This window comes from Pleurodeles waltl, chromosome 7 (genome assembly GCF_031143425.1).
Source record: "Pleurodeles waltl isolate 20211129_DDA chromosome 7, aPleWal1.hap1.20221129, whole genome shotgun sequence".
Taxonomy (NCBI): Eukaryota; Metazoa; Chordata; class Amphibia; order Caudata; family Salamandridae; genus Pleurodeles; species Pleurodeles waltl.
Window position 1 is genome coordinate 48,579,265 of NC_090446.1, and position 22,432 is coordinate 48,601,696.

Below are 22,432 nucleotides of genomic sequence, written 5' to 3' on the forward strand. Positions count from 1 at the left end.
CACAGATGATATATGCATGGTCCTTTACAGAGTGACACAGCAGCCTTCATTCTTCTGGGTGTCTCTGAAGCATTTGACACAGTCTCACACCTCATCCTCATTAGACACATGCATGAGGCACGGCATCTAAGGACCCACTCTCCGCTGGATCTGCTCCTTCTTAAAAGATAGAAAACAAGCTGTCAGCCTACAACCGTACTCTTTAAAAGCCCACAAACTCATCCCTGGAGTGCCTCAAGATTCATTGCTCATCCCCACTTTCTTCAATGCATGCATGAGCCCTCTAGCCAATGTAATTTCTGCACACGATATCAACACTCTCTCCTATACCAATGTTTCACAACTCATATTCTCCCTCTCAGCTAAGAACCCCCTACACAAAAAACAAGTTCACCGCCTGCATGTCTGAAGTCCCTAGCTGAGTGAAAGCCCATTGTCTCAAGCTGAACATCAACAAGACAGAAGTAGTAATCTTTGGCAAGAAGAGCTCATGCCCAACCAAACTAGGACCCACACCCAGCAGTCATCCTAAATCTTGAACACAGAACTCACATCACACCACACCTCTGGGAGCTCCACAAACATGCTCATTTGAAACTTCTCACACACATTCAAGGCACTACACTACTTAAGGTCCACTGAAATTAACAGTTGCATCTCCTTCCACCAATCACCCAGACAACTCCACTCCACAGGACTACTACTCGCACACATTACAAGCATTCACAAAACCAGATAATGTTAAATGGGGTGCTCCTACTTACTCCAAAAGCATGGAACAGCCTCTCATTCCACATCAGAGCCTTTTCCTCTTTCCTTGAAACCTGGAAGAAGCTGAAGACTTGGCTTTTCAATTAACCAACCTGCCATATGGAGGGCGAGGCACACACACCTGCTCAGCACCAGGGTACACTTGCAGGTGATAGTGAGCTTTATAAATACACATAACATAGCATGTTTATTTTAGGAACTGTGGTGTGCTCTAAGGTGACTCTACACTTTGAAAAATGCTGACATGCTGTTGAGATTTGATCAACCATGTTTGAGAGAAAGCAGTTTCCTCTCTTAAATTTTTCATAGAGGTAATTGTCGGTGCTCCAAAGCAAATTTTCTATGTGAGCACAGTATCTTCTTCAGCCATGTGAGACGCTCGGTAAAAAATTTACTTTTAACAGCAGCATCTCAACGACAATGTTCTAATAAACAACTAGAGTGCAAACATTCTCTATGTATGACCCAAGTGTGGCACACCTGAAGACCACCTTGATGGAGTCACAGCTGTAAAACTGAAAGAATTTCCTACAGAGGACACTGCAATAAATGAAGAAATTAGGGGTTCTTTTTGTCAAAGAAATTATGTTTAGTGCACCAGAAAGCTAGACTTGGGACATTGTTTCTATGAGTTCTCAATTATCTTCCTCATCCATTTCAGTAAAACATTCTGACATGCAGAATGAGACGTACTTCTAACAGCAGCAGCAGCCTATCAGTTAAGTCCCTTGTGATCAACGGAAGCTCCACCACAGCATTCTAAAGAACAACTTAACCACTAACATGTTTTATTAAAGACAAAAGTGAGAAACTGCTGAACTCAATTTTGTTTGAATAGTAGCTGCAGAGCAAGCTGAAGTATATGCAGGTACGAAACCAGTGGCTTAAAACTGTGATGAGAGATGTGGGAAACTGTGGTAAGTTTGAAGCATAAAGTATTTTTAAAAAGTCTAAAAATAGAATAAATGGAGATGTCTGCATAACTACAGCATAGCCTTTCCATTCTATTTACTCACCCTACACATTTCAGTCACTTAACAACTCAAGTTAGGAAGAATTTTGGTAGAAAAACTTTGGCCCAGTTTTAAGAAGCTCTAGTGCCACATTTTTGTGCGCTACTGCGGTGCTAGGCTTCAAAAATCGCCGTACCAGATTCACAAAGTGAAGCAATGCAACCCCTTGCACCACATTATGCCTGCACTAGGCATAATGTATAAAAGGGGGGGCGTTCCCCCATTAAGGTGTCCAAAAAAATGACGTAAAGAAATCTAAAATATTTCTTTGCAACCCTTTTTGCGGCATTTTTAGCACCTGCACAGAGCAGGCATTAAAAGGAGGCATACCATTAATTATAATGGGCCTCAATGTGGTTTGCAGGATTAGCGTCAAACTTTTTGACATTAATCCTGCAAGGCGCCATACTAGCGTCAAAAATGTAATGCTAATTCCTTAACTACCATCATAGTGTGGCGTATCTTAAATACAGCGCACATATAGTGGCATTAATGGGGCGCTAAGGGGCGCAAGAAAAGTGGCGCTGCATTGGATGCAGTGCCACTTTTCCTAAATCAGCCCCTTTGTGTGCAGTGGTGGACGGGCATCCTTTTAGAAATTCCTGCAGAGGATTTGAGTGCAGGCCCAGAGGCCAACTCATTCTGCATATAGCCAGTGGTTGTGCACAGCGCAATTTGAGTTCAAGTCGAGGGGTGGTCACAGGGCCTAGCTGACAGGCCTGGAACTGCAGCCCAACCCCCACTATTCGCGGTCGTAGGCCTTGAACAGCAAGGTTTGGATACTCATGGAATATTGGGTGCTGGGCCAATGTAGAATATGATACAAAATTGAAAAATAATTCAATTGAAAAGCAAAGGTTATAGTGCTGTTACAGTTAGGTGTTTAACTGAGACAAGAACTAATGTTAAAAAAAAAAACAAATCGACTGAAATATGCCAGTGATAGTTAACTATAACTTGTGCCCCAATCATGAACTGCTTCTGACCGCACATATTGCATAACTCATGACTTGTTAAATAACATGATTCATTTAAAGATCAATATTGTAAAAATTACTAATGAGTACCATGGTCCCCATGGTAACATTTGCGATGGAGCCCTTAGCAGTTGTCGAGTAAACATGACGCAGGGGTTCCTGCCCCAAAAGCACAACAGTTTGCAGCAGAAAAGAGATGGGATAGAACATAGGTGTAGGAGTTGTGAAACAAAACCACATTTATAAATAAACATTTCTCCATAGAATATCGAGGGAGGAGAAAGAAGCACAACAGGTCTTTCTGAAAACGTTTGTCCATTGTGGACCAACAGCCTACTCTGAAAGAAGTTCTACTAAAGATAGAAAGACCACATTAGAGCAAAATATTGATTCAATCAAAATTGAACTTCATTTGTTTCAGGAAATTTAACAACAGCGTGGGATAAATGGAGTGCTCTCATCTTAACACGACAAATGGCGTGAATACCCTAAACAACACAGTAAAAAGACGGAGGCACATATTTATGAAGCCTTTGTGTTGTGTTGTCCTTGCATCACACAAAGCGAAGCAAGTACAATACAAAGGCTTCATTAATATTTACAAAGCCACTCAAGGTCTCATTCGCATGGCGTTGCCTAGCCTTGTACACAAAGGTAACACAAGAAAGATGCTTGATCCACGTTATGTTACATTTCGAGGTGTTCCTTGGGTGGAGCATTGGCATTACCAAGCATCCACCCATGGATTTTAGCACATTCCCAGATTTACAAAGACTTGTAATTCTGGAAATGCGTCAAAATGCTACACCTTGCCAAGTGATGCACCACAATAAGAAATATCTTTATTTCTTCTTGGTCTTTACTCTTTCCACAAGAGCTGCATTCTGCAGCACACATAGAAAGAGTGAAAATACCTCTAAGGATTGATTTTGTGCAGGAAGGTGTCCTGTCTGTAACGCACCATAGTGCAAGACTGCCTGCACAAGGATAGAGCAGAAATGTTCCATATTGTTGCCAATATGGCGCATTTCTCCTCTCTCCCTTTTATTCAATGCAGCGTTGCAAGTTTGTTTGCTGCCCTGCGCTGCATGAAAGTTGCGTAAATGTGCGCCTGAGTGCAGAAATCAACCATATATCTCTGTCTAGAAGATGCCGAAAGACCATCTGCGTCTGACAAAATCAAAAGTAGGGGGAATAGGAGAAACAGCAGATGGCCTGAGCAAAGACGTACTTGTAGGGGACTGGATCAATACAGCACTGATGCCAAAAAGCCTCTCCAAAGCTTTTACAATGGAAATGTTCCACTGGGCCACCACCAAAATATTATACACTATCTGAGCCATTATTGTGAGACAGTTCAGTTTTTGAGACACTGTTCTACAGTCAGGAAGCCAGCAAAGTGAGATCCAAAATGAAAATCGTCTCTCCATCTGTTTCCCAACGTTATACCAACAGTATAAAAAAGAAAAAAGAACCAATGACAGGTACGTTTGTTTGTTCGGTATGTGGAGTTTTTCCAAAAGAAAGGAACAAAGATATCATAGGGAAGGAGTGAATATTTTTAGAGGGGAGGATTAGTGTTCATATAAAAAAAAATGTGAATGCATGCAGTGTGTCTCTGATCATACACCAGTCAGCATGCTTCTCCAGTGAAAAGCTTTAAATTCTTTCAAATTGCCTAATTTATTCTATCTCTGTAATGTGGGAATATATCCCATCTTCTAGTTCTCCTCCTCTCCCCACCTTCTCTTTTCCCTTCTTAGTAGGGATGACGCAGAGCCCTGGAATCGGGCACGTACCTGGGATAGCCACGTCCCTCCTGGGACGTGGCAGGGGTCTGGGTTCTGCTTCTGGGAGCCTCATTATCCCTCTGTTGGGCTGTTTCTTACAGGGAACCCTCCTGCTCCTTCCTCGTTTGCTTCGTTCTTCCTCCCTCCTGCTCACTGATCCAACCTCCTTGCTGTGCTTCCTCCCAAATCTTGTGCATCTTCTCCTTCTCTTCCGGTCGCATTCCCCTCCTGTTCCTGTCTGATTCTCACCGCCTCTCCTCCGCTTGCCTTCTTTTCCTCCCTTTCGGCGTATTTTTTCTCCTCCTCGTCGACCTTTCGGCATCTTCTCGACATCCTTGTCGACATTCGGCCTCTTCACCTCATCCTCGCCCATTTTCTCTCCTTCCCCGGCATTTCTTTCTGCTTTCCTCATTATGTCCATACATCGGGACGTATCACTCTTTCTGGCCCCAATGGGGAACTTTTCCTTCGCCCTGACCCCCGTTTCCACATCTACGTGGGCGGGGTTTAGTTCCCCATCACATTCGCCTCCCCCTGTGAAAGGATGTTGTACCCTCAAATCAACTGGATGTCTCGATAAATAGTCAGCATTGGTTAGATGGGAACCTGGAGAGTGTTGAACCTGAACTACAAAAGGTTGGAGGGCCATGAACCATCGTAACACTCTAGGGTTCGTATCTTTATGGCGGGCTAACCAAGTCAAGTCAAAGAAACATTATTTCAGCTACAAGACACATAAAAGCGCATAGCAGCAATAAATAGAAATAAATGCACAAGGTAATAAATATAACAATACATATAATGATAAAAATTAAATAAAGATAAAATACACTCACACAGTGCGATGGGACAGTCTTGTTGGAATCATTAAACAGATAAGAATTTCCTTCTGACAAACCAGTTAGCTCAGAGGAACTTGGCAACGGCGATCACTAGCATTGGCCTAGTGTCTGATCTGAGGATTCGCAGGGCTATTTCAGAGCTGCGGATTCCCAGCCATTTCGTACGTGAGGCGGTGTACGCTGGGCAGGCAAAAAGGACGTGAGGGAGATTTTCGACGGGAGCTTTGCAGGCTGGACAGGCGGTTGATTCATTGTGTGACCAGCGGCTGGTGAAAAGTCTTAATGGTAGCGTTCCAATGCGGAGCTGAAAGTACAGTTTCCTTTCCCTTGGGACCGTGATTATGTCCCAGAAAGCCTCACACTTGCATGTCTCTTTTAAGTTAACAAAATCACAAGATAATGTAGTGTGAAGTGTGGCCCCTATATCTTCGTGATCTGCCATTTGCCAATATAGGTTCTTTAGTTCGCTTTTCGAAGGAAAGACGGAGGTGGTTGGTGAATTCCAGAGTTCACTGAGCCCAAGTAAGTAAAGTGACCCCTTGATGTATCGTAGCCAGGGGATTCTGTGAAGATGATCAGCTTTTAAAATAACCTACAGGGCTCCAGTAAAGGTTTCAAGCTCTGGGGTAGTCCAGAGACGCCGCCAATACAGCAGAGGGCGTAGGCGGGCTTTATGACCGATGCGTTTTATGCCAAGATCCCTAAAAAGGGGAAACAGTGGAGTGCTTGGCGGAAGGGACACAAAGTTTCTCAGGAAGTTGTTCTCAGCTATGGTTATGTCTTGGATTTTAGCATAACCCCATAGTTCAGCCCCGTAAAGTGCTGAGGTCACAGCCTGGGCTTTGTCTATCCGTATTGCTGGGCGAATTGGTTTTGTGTGTGAAAGGTGAAGGTTTTTTGATAGTACCCCTGTTGTTTGCTTTAGTTTTAAGGCTTGCTTTCCTATGTGTGATTTCCTAGACATGTTGTCAGTCAATGTTATTGCCAAGTAGCTGAAAATGCCCACCTTCTCAAGTGTGATGCCCTCTAGTGTAAACTTCCCTCTAAAAGATCTATGGGGATTAAGGGTCATTAGTTTTGTTTTAGAGGCATTGATTTCAAGTCCCCGTGTTGAGCAGAATTTCTCAAAGCACGTGAGGAGTTTCCTTAGTCCACTAGGAGTCTTGGAAATCAGGAGAGTATCATCTGCAAAGAGCAAGACAGGGATTTTTTGTGTGCCAAGTGATGGTGCGTCAGCCTCCACTCTAAGCAGGGAAGGGACGATTTCATTGATACACAGAGAGAAGAGGTTCGGGCAAGGACACACCCTTGCCGCACACCCCTTGATACATGGATTCTGTCAGTTAGTTGCCCCTTGTTGTCCCACCTAACTCGTGCGTAGTTGTCCTCGTGGAGCCGTATCAATATTGCTAGAATATGCTCCGGAATTCCCATTCAGGAGAGAGTGACCCAAAGTTTGTTGCGAGGTACTAGGTCAAAAGCAGACTTTAGATCCACAAAAGCTACATAAAGGCTCCCTTTACCAATGAGCGCTGTTTTCCAGTATAAAAATAGGAACCTGAGGGCTTGATCAGTGGTCGATATTTTCTTCTGGAAACCGGCTTGGAAGGGACTAAGGATATCATGTTCAGTCATCCAGTCTTCGATCTTTCCCAAGAGGCAGTGGCAGAAGACTTTTTGCACACAGTCACTTAGACTAATTGGTCTATAGTTGCAGGGGAGTGATCTGTCGCCCATTTTAAATATTGGGATAACAATAGCCCCTTTCCAGGACTCAGGGATAGGTGCCCCAGATGCTACTGCGTTCCCTATGATGTTGAGGTATCTTGATCAGGATGCTAGTCAATGGGGCATGGTCTGTGATCAGGTTAAGAGGACGTCCAAGCAAATAATATTGTAAAGCTTCACTAGCCCATGTTAAAGCCAAGCATTCCTTCTCTAAGGTGGGGTAATGTCTCTCTCTCTGTAATAACTTTCTACTTATGTAAACCACAGGATGTGCAAGTTCTTTCTCGTCTTCCTGTGAGAGAACTGCACCCAGCCCGAGGTCCGTGGCATCCGTTTGGAACAAAAAAGGTCTCTTGAAATCAGGACATTGTAGAACGGGTTTTGTTATTATGTACTTCTTGAGTCTCTGATAACTTTCTAATTGTGGACCTGTTAACTCGTTTATTTTATGTGGCTGTCCTTTTCTTAGTAAGTCGGTTAAAGGAGCTGCGTGGGTAGAAAAGTGTGGAATATAGTGACGGTAATATCCTACCATTCCCAGAAAAGATCTTATCTCCCGTTTTGTTTTAGGGGGTGGTATTTTATTGATAGTGTCAGCCTTGTCCAATTGGGGATGTATGTGCCCTTTTTTTATGTTGTATCCAAGATAAGCTATGGAACCGCTAGCTAATTTGTACTTTTCCGGATTAGCTGTTAGACCTGCATCAGATGCTCTTCCCAGGTGTGGCTATAAACGACAATGTCACCAAGATATGCTGCAGCGTATCCCATATGTGGTCTTAGAATATGATCCATAAGAGATTGAAAGGTGGCAGCGGCTCTATGTAGGCCAAATGGTAATACTGTAAACTGATATAACCACAAAGGTGTAGCAAAGGCTGTTTTCTATTTATCCCTAGCAATCAGAGGTGTTTGCCAATAGTGAGATCAAGGGTAGATAGATATCTAGCCTGTCCTAGTTGTTCTACTAACTCATCTACCCTAGGCATGGGGTATGTATCAAAGTTCGAGATGGCGTTGAGTTGCCTGAAGTCAATACAAAAACGGATCGATCCGTTTGGTTTTGTACCAAAACAACCGGAGAGCACCAAGGACTCTTTGACGGTTCCATTATACCCATTTTTAACATATTTTGGATTTCCTGTTCTACAACCTCCCTACAAGCTTCTGGTATATGATAGGGCTTCAATCGGACTGTTTTTCCTTCTTTTGTTATGATATCATGTTGGACCAACGTGGTTTTACCAGGCTTTATTGAAAACAAATTCTTAGTTTGTTGTATAAGCGCTGGAAGTTAATTTTTTCTCTTCTCTGAAAAGTCTGTGTCTATATGGGGCATAAACTGATTTGTTACATCTGGTTGGCGACATCCTTTTTATAAGGAGGACGGTACCGTCAGGCGGGGTTGGTAACTGTTCGTCTTCCCATTCTTTGAGGAGGTTGGCGTGATATATCTAGGGGGTTTTCAGAGTATGCGTCATTTCCAGTCGGTATGTAACGGGGTAACTTACTCAAGGATTTTATAAGGACCCTGCAATTTCGCTAGCAGTTTGTTCTCTGAACTTGGTTAGAGAACCTGAACCTTGCTCCCTATAGGTAGGTCTCTCAGCTTTTTCCCCATGTTATAATATTTTCTCTTTTTTTCTTGGGCTTCTTCTAAATGCATCCTTACATATTCCCATATGGAATGTATGTTTTCTTTTAATTGATGAGTATATTCAAGTATGTCTCGACATTCGTTCTCATTCTCCTCCCATTGCGCTGCTGCCATGTCCAAGAGGATTCTGGGTTGTCTGCCAAATACCAATTCAAAGGGGCTATGCGCCATTGAGGCTTGAACGTGCATTCTAATAGCATACAGAACTAACAGTAGTTTCTTGTCCCAATCTCTACCCGAATCAGAAATTGTTTTCTTCAGGAGGGTCTTAATAGTTTGGTTGTATCGAGCTACCAAGCCGTTTGTTTGTGGATGATATACAGACGTACGAATATGTTTTACTCCTAGAATGTGGCATATTTGAGACATAAGACGGTACATGAATGGTGTGCCCTGATCCGTTAAAAGTTCCCACGGAACACCCACCCAGGAGAACAACCTGATCATTGCATGAGCCACGTTTTTTGTAGTCATGCTCATGAGAGGAATAGCCTCAGGGTAACGCGTAGCGTAATCCACTAATACTAAGATATATTGGTACCCCGCGAAGAGGATATCAATTGTCCTACCCAGTCCATACCTACTCTAGAAAAAGGTATTTCTATAATGGGTAAGGGGTGTAGGGGAGCCTTTGAGACAGCGGAGGGGTTGATTAGCTGACAATTGGGACATTGATTGCAGAACTTACATATGTCTGTAAATACTCCTGGCCCAAAAAAATGTCATAGAAGATATTCCTCGTTTTTTTCTCTTCCATAATGCCCACCACCTACTTGACTGTGAGCTAAGTGAAATACCTGTACTCGATAGGGAAAAGGTATCACTAACTGTGTTTTCTGTACGTTATTGTGTTGGAGGATTCTATACAGTAAGCCATTCTTTATAAAAAAATAAGGGCACACCTGCCCTGTAGGTTCTGTATATGTGGAAGCCCAGGCATGTTTCAGTGCAGGCTTCTCTCTGACAGATTCAGAAGTGTGCTGGAGTCAATAGCACCTTCTTTTCTGTGGGAAGGAAAGAGAGATCGTTTTTTTCCAGTAGTTCCATATTGTTTCTTTTGCTCTCTCTTTTTACGCTTGCTTAACTTTGGTTTCTCCTTACCCGGCTCAATAGAGGTGTTGGAAAAAGGGGCTTCTTTAATCCAGGAGTCTACAGGATTGGGCCTCTTTATACTTCAAATAAATTTTGGAAGTCATGATAGTCCGTCCCTATCATCATATTTTGTACTAGATGGGGTATTACTCCTACTTTTATCTTGTCTTCCTGTCCTTTCCATTCTATTTTTATTTCTGCTACTGGGTATTGTTTACTTTCTCGTTGTATACAACATATGGTTACGGATTCCCCTGTCTGCTATTGGTCCTTAGATATCAGTTATTCTTTAATCACGGTTTGACTCCATCCGGAGTCGATCAGAGCCCTAACAGGGTTTCTATTGATTAACAGTGTTTTAATGAACTGTGGAATATTCCCACCGGTACATAAAACCCTGCCTCTTGTTACCCCTATTTCCATGGGCTTGGGTTTGGCAATTTATGAGGACAATTGCAGGCAGTATGGCCCCACTCAGCACAGTGATAGCACTGTGGGTTTTGATTTGGTTCTTTTACCAGAAACTGTATACTCTGAACGTTCTCTGGGGAATTCTGGGGACTTTCTTTCAAGAAAGCAGTGGTATTCCTTACTGTCGATATTGGTGCTTTGGGAGAATTCAATCTAAACTCAGGAGCTCTATGGTATGCACATGCAAGTTCAATGGTTGACGTTATAGTAACGTGAGCTGTTGTTTAATCCAATTTCGTGTAGGAACTGGTAATGCTTCTAGGAACTGTTCTAATAATATAGTTTGAATAACCTCCTCTTTTGAAGGGTCCACAAGGTTCAACCACTTCAGACCCAGATCTTGAACCCTATGAAAGAGAGCTCTGGGGTTCTCCATGGTGTTCCATTTTGTCCTATGAAATTTTAGACAATAGTATTCTGAAACAAACCCAACTCTTTCCAAAATAGCCTTTTCGATATCTCCATAAGGAGTTGTTCCTCCCGGGTTTACCACTTAGTACGCTGCTTCTAGAGTACCCATCAATAAGGGTGCTATATATTGACCCTACCCATCTTGTGGCCAGGTCGCCGAGGTAGCGACCCTTTCAAAATTGATAAAGAAAGCATCTGGGTTGTCCCCTTCTTGAAATTTCTGTAATACTGAACTAGGGGCGGAGGGATGGACCAGGGTAGTAGCTATAGTATCCGTCAATTTTTGCAAAGCAGTCTTGTGTACTAATAGGTTGTTTGCTATAATCGTAGCTTGAGTTTTTAGGGCCGTTTGTAAGGTTTTTCTGTCAGTCCATGCTTCCCTTAACTGTTCTTCCCAGACTAACTGCATATGTCTTTGACCTTCAGCAGCCTTCTTTTATTGTCTGGACAAAATCCCACTTCTGACACCACTGTAAGAGGTTTCCAGGGAGGTTCCTTGTCTATGTCAGGTGTTTTAGTACAGCATAGGCCAAATGATGAACATGAATGGGTGTTAATTAAAGGGAATTTATTGTTTTGTACATAAAAGTGCACACTTTTTAGTTTAGTTCAGTTAGTTCAGCACTTATTTGTCTCTCTTTCCTCTCTTTTAGGTGGTTTCGGTCCTCTGGTAAGTGTCAGCTCATGAGTCACATATACAACATGGAAGAGAAGGGAAAAGGAAAGAAAAAAGAACCAATGGCAGGTAAGTTTGTTTGTTCGGTATGTGGTGTTTTTCCAAAAGAAAGGAAAAAAAAATATATATCATAGGGGAGGAGTGAATATTTTTAGTGAGGAGGGTGAGTGAGTGTTTCCTTCCGCTTTCCTCACTACGTCCCTATGTCGGTACATATTACTCTTTCTGGTCCTCCTGAGGAACTCTTCCTTCGGCCCTGACCCTGTTTCCACATCTACTTGGACGGTGTTTAGTTCCTCGTCACAGATTGTTTGGGAGATCATAGTATTGACCTGATGTTTGGGTGAGTAAGGAGCGGTAGAGGAGGGAAGAGCTTAGGCAGGGTTATTTTGGAAATTATAGTAGTAGAATGCGTTTAAAATGAGTCAAAGAGTAGGGATGGAGGATGGATTGATAGAGCCATATGGTGATAGAGAGACAGAGTAAGGGCTTATGAGAGAGAATTTTTTTTAATGTATTTATTTATTTCCCTCTTGTACGGTAGGGCTAAAGTAATAAATAAATAGATTCATAAATAAATAATAAGGGAATATATGTGTAAGGAATATAATAATGGATTAAATATTTTGAGATTTAGAGTTGTGTTGTATAAACACAGTTTCAAAATTAGCAATGTTTGAGGTTAATGTATTTGTGTACTTTTCTAACATTATGTTATCTTTCCTCAATTGTCCATAGTGAAATGCTTGCTGATAAAATAGTCAAGATACATTTGCCCATTGTGATAGATAAAATGTAAGCAGGGATTCATAAGTATCTAATCAAACAATTTATCTAGGAACTATGCAGTGACCCATGAACATGTTAAGCATAGAACAACATACACATATATATGTATCCATACATATATGCACATACATTGTATACATACTTCTATATAAATATATGCACACATATATACACGCACACACACATATTTATATATATATATATATATATATATATATATATATATATATATATTTAACCATGAGTAAATATAAATTTGTTAAACATGTTTAACAGGTATTACATATTTTATTATTACGAAATAGTAATTTTATAAATTTCTTAAAGAAATACACAAATCTGTGTAATATACCATACGAATAACTATAAGAAACAAAATGCACTGGCACTTGAGATTATCTGCCAGTAAATGAAAGACCAGCACAATTGCAATATAGGAGATTAAGTATGAGCTAAAACCATATTATTAAATATGCAATGTAGACCACACAGAAAAATTAATTTTAAGGAATAGCTGTTAAAGTTTTTTTTCACGAGAAGCCCTTGTGTGTTTTGGATCTAAACTATACTATACTATTATCCCTGCCCAAATAAATTACATAAAAGAAAAACACAGGGAGGGTAGGTGGTTATTGGAAATTTTGAAGGGCATTCTCAGATGAACATAATGAACATAATGAAAGCTTCAACACTCATTTCCTTTTACCTCAAACTGAGACCTTTTCCTTATGCAACACTCTCTGACCTCCCTCTTTTCTGTCCACGTGAGGAGTGTGGGCATCTCTAGCCTTATACTTCTTTTGATAATTTATTTTATAAGGTGATACGTATAGGGTAACCATCAATTACCCTCAGAGGTCGACACAGACCTTTGGACTTAGATAGGAGTAAGGTGGTTATCAGCTTTGAAATCCAATCAATAAACATCACTATTTAACATTGGAGTCAGTAATTTATACACATCGTGACCCATGTGGTCATGAATCACCACACCAGTTTAGTAAAGTTCAAGCATTTATTGTCCTTTAAATAAAAAATGCTAAGATCACATAAAACAAGCGCAAAACAAAATGTTACCAATACAAGAATAACACAGGCAGGCCAAACCTTCTAAAGAATCTCAGTTTTTACAGAATATGTATTATTGAACATTCAAGAATCACCATACAGAATAACAACAATAACAGGTGTTTTATTGACACAGTATACATTTAGCTATCACAGATGAATTATTCACACCCAGATTATATAAAACAGTCAAATTTAGGATGTGGCATCCTTAACTATTTCCCTAATCAGATAAGCACGTTTGGGCTACATGCAAGAAAAAAAGTATCTGGTTTGCATCAAAACTAAATCCACATGGGTGACTGGGTGTCGCAAAAGCCAGCAATGCATCAATTCCTTACTCGTAAGTGAAGCAGTGTGTCGTTTCTTCTCCTGTCGGGTCAGCAAAGGCTTTGTTTTTCTCTCCCGCAAGAGAGCAACACGTCGAATTCCGAAAGGGCACCTCGGATCCGCAGAGACTTGCATGTGAAATCCGGTCACAGGGTGTTGGAAAACCATGCTGCATGGGGTTTGCATCATTATCAGCAGCCACAAGCTGGTGTTGTGTCGTTTCTTCAGCTGAGATGCCTCAATCTCCCAGCCGCGATACGTGGAGCGTCGATTTTTGCCATGAAGCGGGTGACACGTCATTTATCGGCAGCTTTGCAGATGGTGTGTCGAAAATGTCCCCGCACAGCGGTCTGTGCGTGGATTTCTGTCCTGTTCTACCAGTTTCACCTTTCAAGGGCTCAGGAACAGGATAGGGCACCACTTGGAAGGGCGGGAGTCTCAGCAGAGTGTCCAGCGGCTGACAAAGGAAGTCTTTGATGGCCCTGAGATTTCAACAACAGGAGGCAAGCTCAGCTCAAGCCCTTGGAGATTCTTCTCAAGCAGGAATGCACAACAAAGTCCAGTCTTTTTCCTCTTTCACAGACAGAAGCAGCAACTTCACAGTTGCATGCAGGGGCAGCACTTCCCCTCAGCTCGTCAGCTCTTCCTCTTGGCAGGGGTTCCTCTTGAAACCAGAAGTGATCGAAAAGTCTGGGGTTTTGGGGTCCTCTACTTATACCCCTTTCTGCCTCTGAAGTAGGCAACCTTCAAAGGAAAGTCTCTGTTGTTCACAAGATCCTGCCTTGCCCAGACCAGGGCCCAGACTCACGCAAGGAGGTTGGAAACTGCATTGTGTGAGGGCAGGCATAGCCCATTCAGGTGTAGGTGACCACTCCTCCCTGCATTCTAGCCCAGATGGCTCATCAGGATATGCAGGCTACACCCCAGCTCCCTTTGTGTCACTGTCTAGAGGAGATTCACAAACAGCCCAACTGTCAGTCTGACCCAGACAAGGAATCCACAAACAGGCAGAGTCACAGAATGATTAAAGCAAGAAAATGCCCAATTTTTAAACGTGGCATTTTCAAACTAACAATCTAAAAACCAATTTCACTAAAAGATGCATTTTTAAATTGTAAGTTCAGAGACCTCAAACTCCAAATTTCTGTTTGCTCTTAAATGGAATCTGCACTTTAAGGAAATTTAAAGGCAGCCCCCATGTTAACCTATGAGAGAGATAGGCCTTGCACCAGTGAAAACTGAATTTAGAAGTATTTCCCTGTTAGGACATGTAAAACACACCAGTAGGTGTCCCACCTTTAACATACACTGCACCCTGCCCATGGGGCTACCTAGGGCCTACCTTACGGGAGACTTACATTTAGAAAAAAGGAAGGATGAGGCGTGGCAAGTGGGTACACTTGCCAGGTCAAATTGGGAGTTTACACATGAACACACAGACACTGCAGTGGCAGGTCTGAGCCATGGTTACAGGGCTACTCATGTGGGTGGCACAACCAGTGCTGCAGGCCCACTAGTAGCATTTTACTTAAAGGCTCTGGGCACCTATAGTGCACTTTACTATGTACTTACTGGTAGATCAAATGTGCCAATCATGGAAAAGCCAATTACACACACATTCACATAGGGAGAATTTGCACTTTAGCACTGGTCAGCAGTGGTAAAGTGCCCAAAGTAACAAAAACAGCAAAAACATAGTCCAGCACACATCAAAAACCTGGGAAGCAAAGGCAAAAATTTAGGGGAGACAACACCATGGATCCGAGGTCGAACACTTGTCAGTCCAAAATTTAGTTTCCCTAAAGTATCTATTGTTTCTTGGACTTTTCCCTTTTTCAGTTTGTCTCATATCATGAAAATATCTGCTCCTCATTGTCTCTAATTTAATTTCTTCCCTCCACTTATCATTTTTCATCTTTTTTTCTTTTAATCAGTTTGTACAATTTGTAGAATCCAACTGCAAAGATAACACATACAATTACAATTAATAATGGATTCAATATTTTTCCCACAACCCCTTTTCCAAAATTACCCAGCCAATTTTTCACATTTATGACACCTTTGCAACATTTTCCCATACCTCTGTTTCCTTCAGATCTTGTAGATCTGAATTTTAATCTGTCATGTTCTTAATAAAAGTTCTAATTCCTTTACTGTTGTCCGGGATATAGGCACAACAATGTTTCGGTTTCAGCATCGGGCAGACTCTGCCTTTCTTTGCTAAAATTATGTCCAACTCAAGACGGTTCTGAAGAACCATTGAACGGACAGCAGTCATTTCAAGATCCATTAAAATTACAGCTCCAGAAAAATCAGTTACATGTTATCCTCAATAGTAGACAACTTTCGAATTTTCAGAGCATTCAGAACAGCTCCTACAGAAGGAATAATTGCTCAAACTGTATCCCCAATTATTTCAGAATAATTGTCTCTTTTTGGTCTTGGTCTCTGCAATTCATTTGAGTTATGTATGTTATCTATATTATCAGTTTGGTAAAACTTTGCGAATACAACTCCAAAATAACATGTCTCATACCATTCCCTTGGGAGACGATAATAAACATTCTTTCCATAGATGTAATAAACCCCAGGAATAACAGGCCCCTGGCCATTTAGCATAAAGTCTTGTGTATTCTTAAAAAGAAATATATGTCTGCACTCACTTGTTCCCACAAAACTTGTGTCAGTTCTGGATTGAGGTCTGTGAACACAAAGCTTTCCTATATGTTGCAAATCTAAAGCTAACTTCCTTGGGTTTTAGTTTCACTAACTGCATAGTCATTTCTAAATGTCCTCTTCACTAACCCTTTCTCCATTGTCTCCTTCAAAGACTTTCTCCTTTTTATCTCAAAATTATTTTTCTACTGGTGAAAGCAGGCATGTGAGATTATTCCTATGCGCATTAGCAGTGCCAAATGTTAGTGTAGGCTCATAGAAACCTCCCACAATGTCAATATTTCTATCTTTAGCTATGTTACTCAGATGTTGATTAATCAGAACAAAAGAAAACACAACATCTAAATTTGAATAGAAATATTGTTATATACTCCTGGTTATGAAGCCTTGTTAGTAAAAGACTGCAACTAACTCCATACGTTAATGGCAAGCTGTGATAAGTAACTCCTTCTTGCACTGATAAAGGAATTTGCGTGGAAACATAACATACTCTCACATTCATCATCTCAACATATTCATACAGCAAGCCATAGATAACATTAAAAGAAAGATCTCCGTGTGAGTTGTATAAGTGTAAGTATTTTTCATCGCTGTTTTATAACTTTGAAAATGTAGTAGTTTCTAAAGAACTAATATAGCTATCAAATCAAATCAAATCATTAGCATTTATAAAGCGCGCTACTCACCCGTGCGGGTCTCAAGGCGCTAGGGACAAAGGGGGTGGTTATCGCTGCTCGAACAGCCAGGTCTTTAGGAGTCTCCGGAAAGCGGAGTGGTCCTGGGTGGTCCTGAGGCTGGTGGGGAGGGAGTTCCAGGTCTTGGCCGCCAGGAAGGAGAAAGATCTCCCACCCGCCGTGGAGCGTCGGATGCGAGGGACGGCGGCGAGTGCGAGGCCAGAGGAGCGGAGGGGGCGGGTGGGGACGTAGAAGTTGAGCCGTCTGTTGAGGTATTCCGGTCCCTTGTCATGGAGGGCTTTGTGTGCGTGGGTGAGAAGTCGGAAGGTGATCCTTTTGCTGACTGGGAGCCAATGCAGGTGTCTCAGGTGTGCGGAGACGTGGCTGTTGCGGGGTACGTCGAGGATGAGGCGGGCTGAGGCGTTTTGAATGCGTTGCAGGCGATTTTGGAGTTTGGCGGTGGTCCCAGCGTAGAGGGTGTTGCCGTAGTCCAGGCGGCTCGTGACGAGGGCGTGGGTCACGGTTTTTCTGGTGTCGGCGGGGATCCAGCGGAAGATCTTGCGGAGCATGCGGAGGGTGAGGAAGCAGGCGGAGGACACGGCGTTGACTTGCTTGGTCATGGTGAGAAGGGGGTCCAAGATGAAGCCGAGGTTGCGGGCGTGGTCTGCGGGGATCGGTGCGGTGCCGAGGGCCGTGGGCCACCAGGAGTCGTCCCAGGCGGACGGGGTGTTGCCGAGGATGAGGACTTCAGTTTTTTCAGAGTTCAGCTTTAGGCGGCTGAGCCTCATCCAATCTGCGACGTCCTTCATACCCTCTTGTAGGTTGGTCTTGGCGCTGGCGGGGTCCTTGGTGAGGGAGAGTATAAGTTGGGTGTCGTCGGCGTAGGAGGTGATGATGATGTCGTGCTTGCGTACGATGTTAGCGAGGGGGCTCATGTAGACATTGAAGAGTGTCGGGCTGAGTGATGAGCCTTGAGGTACGCCACAGATGATGTCAGTGGGTTCTGAGCGAAACGGAGGGAGGTAGACTCTTTGGGAGCGGTTTACGAGGAAGGAGGCGATCCAGTCCAGGGCCTGGTCTTGGATCCCGGTGGAGCGGAGGCGGGTGATTAGGGTGCGGTGACAGACGGTGTCAAAGGCAGCCGAGAGGTCGAGAAGAATGAGGGCGACTGTTTCACCGTTGTCCATCAGGGTTCTGATGTCGTCTGTGACTGAGATGAGGGCAGTTTCAGTGCTGTGGTTGGTTCGGAATCCGGTCTGTGAGGGGTCGAGCAGGTGGTTGTCTTCCAGGAAGGTGGTCAGCTGTTTGTTGACGGTCTTCTCTATTACTTTGGCTGGGAAAGGCAGAAGGGAGATGGGGCAGAAGTTTTTCAGGTCGCTCGGGTCAGCCGTAGGTTTCTTTAGTAGGGCGTTGACTTCGGCGTGTTTCCAGCATTCGGGGAAGGTAGCAGAAGAAAAAGAAGAGTTGATGACGGTCTGGAGGTGCGGGGCGATGATGTTGTCGGCTTTGTTAAAGATGAAGTGCGGGCAGGGGTCCGAAGGGGCGCCGGAGTGGATAGAGTTCATGATGGATTTGGTTTCTTCCGTGCTGATGTGGGTCCAGTTGTTGAGGGTGATGGTCGGGGATGTGGGTTCGGTGGTGTTAGGTTGGGTCTGGTGTCCGAAGCTGTCGTGGAGGTCGCTGATCTTGCGATGGAAGAAAGTGGCGAGGGATTCGCATAGATCCTGTGAGGGCGTGACGGCGTTGGCGCTGGGGTTGGAGAACTCCTTGACGATGCTGAAGAGTTCTCTGCTGTTGTGGCTGTTTTTGTCCAGTCTGTCGGTGAAAAAATTCCTTTTGGCAGTGCGGATCAGGTGGTGGTGTTTGCGGGTAGCGTTCTTGAGGGCGGCCATGTTGTCAGCGGTGCGGTCCTTGCGCCAGGCTTTCTCAAGTGCGCGACAAGTTTTCTTTGATTCTTTGAGGGTGTCAGAGAACCAGAGGGGTTTCTTGGTGTTGTTCTGTCGCTGCGAGCGTTTGAGGGGAGCAAGGTTGTCTGCGCAGTTGGAGATCCAGTTTGTGAGGTTGAGGGCTGCGATGTTGGGGTCGGTGGTGAGGGTGGGTTGGTTGGCGGCGAGTGCGGCGAAGAGTTGCTCTTCAGGGATCTTGTTCCACTGTCGGCGAGGGATGGGTTGAGTGCGGAGGTGGCGGGTCTCGCGCCGGAATGTGAAGTGGACGCAGCTGTGGTCGGTCCAATGAAGGGCGGAGGCGTGGCTGAAGAAGACGTGTTTGCTGGCGGAGAAGATAGGGTCGAGTGTGTGTCCGGCGATGTGGGTGGCAGTGTTCACCAGTTGTTTGAGGCCGAGGTTGGCGAGGTTGTCGAGCAGGGTGGTGGTGTTGGGGTCGTTGTTTTGTTCCAGATGGAAGTTGAGATCGCCTAGGAGGATGTAGTCCGGTGAGGCGAGGGCGTGCGGGGAGATGAAGTCGGCGATGGTGTCGCTGAAAGGGGCGCGAGGTCCGGGAGGACGGTAGACAAGGGATCCTCTGAGGGTGGTCCTCGGGTCGGTGCGAATCTGAAAATGCAGGTGTTCAGCGGCAAGAGGGGAGTCTTCAGTGGAGGTGGTGACGCTGATGGAGTCTTTGAAGACGATGGCGATGCCTCCTCCTACTTGGTTGGTGCGGTCTTTCCTGGAGATCTTGTAGCCTTCGGGGATGGCGGTGGCGATGTCTGGAGCAGAGGAGGCGTTCATCCAGGTCTCCGTGATGAAGGCGACGTCCGGTGCTGTGGAGTCTAGGAGGTCCCAGAGTTCAACGGCGTGTTTGTGAACGGAGCGAGCGTTGACTAGGATGCACTTGAGGTGGTTGATGGCGCGTGGGTTTGTGGTCGTAGTTGTTGCGTGGTGGAAGATGCGTTTGCAGGAGTTGCAGGCGAAGGGTCCATGGGTGCATTTGGGGTGAGCTTGGAAGCAGGTGTTGGAGCGTCCTGGGTTGAGGGCATGGAGGGTGGTGGGGTCATAGCGGATCATCGGGGCTTGGGAGCGCTGGGGACCAGGGGTCATGGCACTGGGCGCGGGCCAGGCGCGGACGGGCGCAGACGGGCTTGCCTCTGGCGCGCCTCCGGCGCGCCAGAGGCGCAGTCGCGCAGCGGCCGCCATATGAGGTAGGAGGGGGGGGAGGGGTCAGCTGGGGGCGAATGGGAGCTGGGGGGCGGGGGCGTGCAGGAGGTCGCGGCGGGAAAGCACGAGGGAGGGGGGGACAGGTAGAGTGAGAAGAGCTGGGGGAGGGGGGTTTAAGGGTGGAGGGGGGAGAGTGTTAGGAGGTTTAGGAGATTAGGGAGAAAGATAGGTGTAGGGTTGTGAAGATAGGGGAGGGGGGGTTGTAGAGGTGGGTGAGGGTGAGAGATAGAGTGAGGGGATAGGAAGATAGGTAATAGAGGGGGTGGCGGGAGGGGGGGAGAGATAGAGAAATAGGTAGAGAGAAAAGGTAGATAGAGAAATCGATAGATAGGGAAAAAGAGAGATAGGAAGATAGGAGGAGGTGGAGAGTGAGGGAGTTGGATAGTGGGATAGAGAGATGGAGAGATAGGTAGATAGGAGGAGTGAGGGAGGTAGAAAGTGAACGGGTTAGATAGGGGAGATAGAGGGGGGGATGCGAGTGGGGGAGGGGGATGAGGCAGGAGCAGGAGGGCAGGCGCGGGGAGAAGAGGACGGAGGAGGCAGAAGAGCCGAAGGCAGAAGACAAGAAGACAAGAAGAAAAGAAGAACAGAAGAAAAGAAGAACAGAAGAGCAGAAGACCGGAAGGACTGAAGACCGGAAGAGCAGAAGACCGGAAGAGCAGAAGACACACAGAAGAACACAGAAGAACACAGAAGAACAGAGAGGAGTACAGAAGAACAGAGAAGAATACAGAAGAACACAGAGGAAGACAGAAGAAGACAGAGGAAGACAGAGGAAGACAGAAGAACACAGAGGGAGACAGAAGAACACAGAGGGAGACAGAAGAACACCGAGGAAGACAGAAAAACACAGAGGAAGACAGAAGAAGACAGAGGAAGACAGAAGAAGACAGAGGAACACAGAAGAACACAGAAGAACACGGAGGGAGATACAAAAAACGAAGAAACAGGGTGCAGAATACCACAGCAGAAGATGAGGAAGAAGAGAAGAGGAGAGAAGACGGGGAGAAGAGGAGTACAGAAGAAGAATACAGACGAGGAGCGAGGAGGAAGAACAGAGAAGAAGGAAAGAGGAAAAGAAGCAGGAGCAGGAGAGAGGGTGAGTAGCGCGGGGCAGAACGAGGGGCTGGGAGGTGGGGGGTACTTACTGTGGGGTGGGTCTCAGGAACTCAGGAACCTGGAGGAGCTGCAGCGGCAGGGGGAGCGACCTACCCTTGGGTCAAGGGTCGCTACCACTGTCGCGCAGCGGCCGCCATATGAGGTGGGGGGGGGGAGGGGTCAGCTAGGGGCGAATGGGAGCAGGGGGGCGGGGGCGTGCAGGAGGTCGCGGCGGGAAAGCGCGAGGGAGGGGGGGACAGGTAGAGTGAGAAGAGCTGAGGGAGGGGGGTTTAAGGGTGGAGGGGGAGAGTGTTAGGAGGTTTAGGAGATTAGGGAGAAAGATAGGTGTAGGGTTGTGAAGATAGGGGAGGGGGGGTTGTAGAGGTGGGTGAGGGTGAGAGGTAGAGTGAGGGGATAGGAAGATAGGTAATAGAGGGGGTGGCGGGGGGGGGAGAGATAGAGAAATAGGTAGAGAGAAAAGGTAGATAGAGAAATCGATAGATAGGGAAAAAGAGAGATAGGAAGATAGGAAGATAGGAGGAGGTGGAGAGTGAGGGAGTTGGATAGTGGGATAGAGAGATGGAGAGATAGGTAGATAGGAGGAGTGAGGGAGGTAGAAAGTGAACGGGTTAGATAGGGGAGATAGAGGGGGGGATGCGAGTGGGGGAGGGGGATGAGGCAGGAGCAGGAGGGCAGGCGCGGGGAGAAGAGGATGGAGGAGGCAGAAGAGCCGAAGGCAGAAGACAAGAAGACAAGAAGAAAATAAGACAAGAAGAAAAGAAGAACAGAAGAAAAGAAGAACAGAAGAGCAGAAGACCGGAAGGACTGAAGACCGGAAGAGCAGAAGACCGGAAGAGCAGAAGACCGGAAGAGCAGAAGACACACAGAAGAACACAGAAGAACACAGAAGAACAGAGAGGAGTACAGAAGAACAGAGAAGAATACAGAAGAACACAGAGGAAGACAGAAGAAGACAGAGGAAGACAGAAGAACACAGAGGAAGACAGAGGAAGACAGAAGAACACAGAGGGAGACAGAACAACACAGAGGGAGACAGAAGAACACCGAGGAAGACAGAAGAACACCGAGGAAGACAGAAGAAGACAGAGGAAGACAGAAGAAGACAGAGGAACACAGAGGGAGATACAAAAAACAAAGAAACAGGGTGCAGAATACCACAGCAGAAGATGAGGAAGAAGAGGAGAGGAGAGAAGACG

At 45.1% G+C, this 22,432-nt stretch overlaps 1 long non-coding RNA gene across 1 annotated transcript in view; it reads right to left on the reverse strand.

Annotated features, from left to right (window-relative positions):
* Positions 1-4,754, reverse strand: part of LOC138247169 (uncharacterized) — a 212,693-nt gene extending 207,939 nt beyond the window's left edge. The window contains exon 1 of the long non-coding RNA XR_011194353.1: positions 4,561-4,754. This is a non-coding gene — a long non-coding RNA (uncharacterized lncRNA). The remainder of the gene's footprint in view (positions 1-4,560) is intronic.
* Between the last annotated feature and the right edge of the window lie 17,678 nt (positions 4,755-22,432).